Source organism: Telopea speciosissima, chromosome 10, assembly GCF_018873765.1.
Source record: "Telopea speciosissima isolate NSW1024214 ecotype Mountain lineage chromosome 10, Tspe_v1, whole genome shotgun sequence".
Lineage (NCBI taxonomy): Eukaryota > Viridiplantae > Streptophyta > Magnoliopsida > Proteales > Proteaceae > Telopea > Telopea speciosissima.
The window spans coordinates 44,031,896-44,035,481 of NC_057925.1; positions in this window are offsets into that span (position 1 = coordinate 44,031,896).

Below are 3,586 nucleotides of genomic sequence, written 5' to 3' on the forward strand. Positions count from 1 at the left end.
GAGCTGGGATCCTGGATCAAGAATTTGGATGTTTATCTTGTTAAGTTCATGTTGCAGTAGTTTTTTTGTTCTTCTTTTGGATCTACCTGTCTAACATGCCCCATGGGACTTTTACTATAGCTTATCAAACAACCTTGCTAAACCAGCACCATTGAAGTGTTCTCTATAATCGTTGATATCTGGAACTATTTTTTTATTATTTTATGACAAAAGCTGATATCCAGAACTGGTGTGTAACTTCACTGATAAAAAAAAAGGTATAGTTTAGCTTGGTTTCACTCCTTGACTCCGACATTTATGTAACTTGGATGCTTCAGCCTTGCTCAATCAGTTATCAATAATAATACTCGCCTTTACTCCCTACCCTTTGAAAGCAGTAGGTTCACAAACTACAGAAAATTTCAAAAAGAATGAAGTTCATTTACTTTTGCTTAAAATTTCATTAACAATTTATGGCCATTGATTATTTTACGAGTTGTAAATTTTGAATGGACTAAGTTTCCCTTCACCCATGATGAATGGGATCTCATTCACCGAGGGGCGGGAATGGGTCAGGAGGGTATTTTGGAACAAACTAAAACTCTAGGAGGGGTTTGTGAACCCTAGGATGGTGGGTGAACCGTCCTCTATGGGTGGAGGGAAACTTTGTGTCCATCTTCAAATGTTACGATTTTTTTCATATTTGCAAATTGACTCAACTTTTTTGTGCTTTGAATCATCTCCAAAAATGAATTTGCTTAACCCTTCCCTTTAATTAAGTTATTAAGTAGTTCTAATGAGCCTTGGAAAAAAGTTGGATGAATCCTTGGTCAAAGTAAAACCATATTAAACCCTTATTTTATACTGAAATCATATAAAACTTGTTTTCAGGAAAAGAAAATACAAATGTTCCCCCCCCCCCCTCCCCCCATTAGCAGGAAAAGGAAAAGTTGCTCGATTAGCATTAAAAGTGGACTTAAACCATAGTATTGCCTATGAACAGTCTAACCTTTATTAATTGGTGACTTTGTGTCTCATTAACTAGTAAAAGTGATGGTAGAAGGTATGGTCCCTCCTTAGAATTTAGGTCTTGAAAAATGATGTCATTAGTCATTACTCTACCTTATTGATGTACATCACATCGTGATAGCTTAGGTAGTACAGTTTTCATCATTCGAGAATGCAAAATCAGCCTATAATGCATTCTTTACCAAACACAGCCTTAGTATAATTAAAGCTGCTTTTGGTATTCATTCTTGGAATGCATTCTGCATCAAGAATACAATCTGAAATGTAAAAATGTTGTTTGCTTTTTCCGATCTCTGATCTACGGCTGTGTCCAAAAAACTCCTTCAAACGAGGGTGTAAGCGAATCTTTCATACCATTTTCCATATTCTCCTTCTTTATTGATTGAATAGGAAAAGGTTGATTGACTAATTGTTGAGAGAGAGGAAGGACCTTGCACAGTCCATTCCAAATGAGGGGACCTTTTTTATGTCACTAGCCCACAAATCCAAGTCGGATTTTTATCGTCTCCGGTTCTAATACTGTTCTGTTCGTCTAGTTCCATTAACTGATGAATGCTACGTAGTATATTCAAATCCAACGATAGAATTTGAAAAAAAAAAAGGGTTCCGTGAAACACAATAACTCTCTCCTCTCTCCTCTGTTTTCTGCTTATCTGTCTCTCTCTTTCCTCTCTTCTCTTTTCCCTTTTTACTTCTACAGAAAACGAAGAAGAAACTCCGGCGACCACCAAGCTTTGCTTCGCATCTTCCAGCGAAGGCCTTTGAGCGTCGTCTGCAACCTCCGGCGTACGCGGCTTAGTGTGATTCCCAGGGGTTTTTGCAATCTTACGCGAAGGCAAACGACGGTGTACTGTTTCTGTCTTCTGCAACTAAAACAAAAGAAACGATTTGGAACCCACCCCCATCGTCTTTCTCTTCTTCCTCCTCGTTCGAACCCACCCCCCATCGTCTTCCTCCTCTTGCACTCTCTTACCTCCTCTGGTCTGGCGAAGGTCGAAGCCGTGTACATCTCTTCCTCGTCTTCCACTTTGTGAAGAAACCTTGCTGGCGAACCTCCAAAGAAGAAATAGGGGAGCTCTGTACTGTGAGAGAGACCCAGCTTCGCTCTCTGTTTGTGTGTGTAGACGACAATGTAAGTCTCTCTCTCTCTCTCTGTTATCTCTCACTCTCACATACTCGATCTGCCCTGGGGGTATCGCCCAGTACAAGAACTGAGTTAGAAGATCTGGTCAGGGTCATTTGGTTAATAAAGTGAAGGGAAACTCTTCTCTGTAAGAAGTAAAGTGGGTTAGCGGTTAGTTCAGATGATGAAGACGCAGATTGGTTAACTTTTTAGAGGTCAGGTAAGAAGGAGTTCCAACGGTAGGAACGTGGGGCTGGGCTTGGTGGCTAGGTTTGGATTGATTTGCTTGGGCATTCTATTACAGTGATGAGAGGGAGTTTCTTCTTCGTTTTCGGTAGAAGTAAAGAATGAAAAGAGGAGAGAGGAAAGAAGAGACAGATAAGCAGGAAACAGAGGAGAGAGCAGAGAGTTATTGTGTTTCACGAAACCCTTTTTTCCAAATTCTATCGTTGGATTTGAATATACTACGTGGCGAACTGGACGAACAGAATGGTCTACCGACTATGTAGTGTACCCTATCGTCTCCTAATGTCTACCTAGAGCTCAGATCAGGTCCTTGTACAAGGACCATCTTGGGACCTCATAGCCAACCAAATGGAATCCAGAGGACCTACAGAAGGGACAGTGGATTCCATGTGGGTTGCTACAAGGTCCCAAGGATGATCCTTGTACAAGGACTTGATTTACACTTGTCTATCTCTCCCCTCCCACAATAGGGGTTTGATATGTCATGTCATTTGTATACAATAATGGCATAGTGTATAACATAAAGTATATTTTGTGCATACTCTACGCAGCGGGGTAAGGCTACATACATTATGATCTTCCCTAGACCCTGTAGTGGCATCAGCCTTTTGAGAGAGAGAGAGAGGATTTATTTCGTTTGATTAAACAGAAGAAGACCCAATTTGTAATTTAGAATGGAAAATCAGAAGAAAAGCCCAATTTGTAATTTAGAATGGATCCATTTCGTTTGACTAAACAGAAGAAAGCCCAATTTGTAATTTAGTATACTATCCCTAAAAAATTGGTATCATTGATTGGGTGCAAAATAGTGAGTGAGCCTTGGAGCAATGGTGAAGTTGAGTGTTCCCACTATTCATTATGTGTGAGAGAACATAAGATGGGATCTACACTCCAGCTTCATGAGGATCTTTATGGTAACATGAACTTAATTGAAGAGCAAAATTTTATTTCTTTTCTATGCCATCCAAACATAGAAAAGAAAATTTTAAAATTTTTTTTTCTATGCCTACCAAACACTACCAAGAAACTTTTGGATTTCATTTCGTTTCTTTTATTTTCATTCTTATCCATATCTTACCAACCAAACACAGCCTTAAGATTGTTTTTTCTTTTTATATCTATTTCTATTCATCCAAACACAGCCTTTATGTATGTGTCTATAGTTTAAACGGTTCGACTCGTTTGCGTTAAAACCGGGTTCGGTTCAAA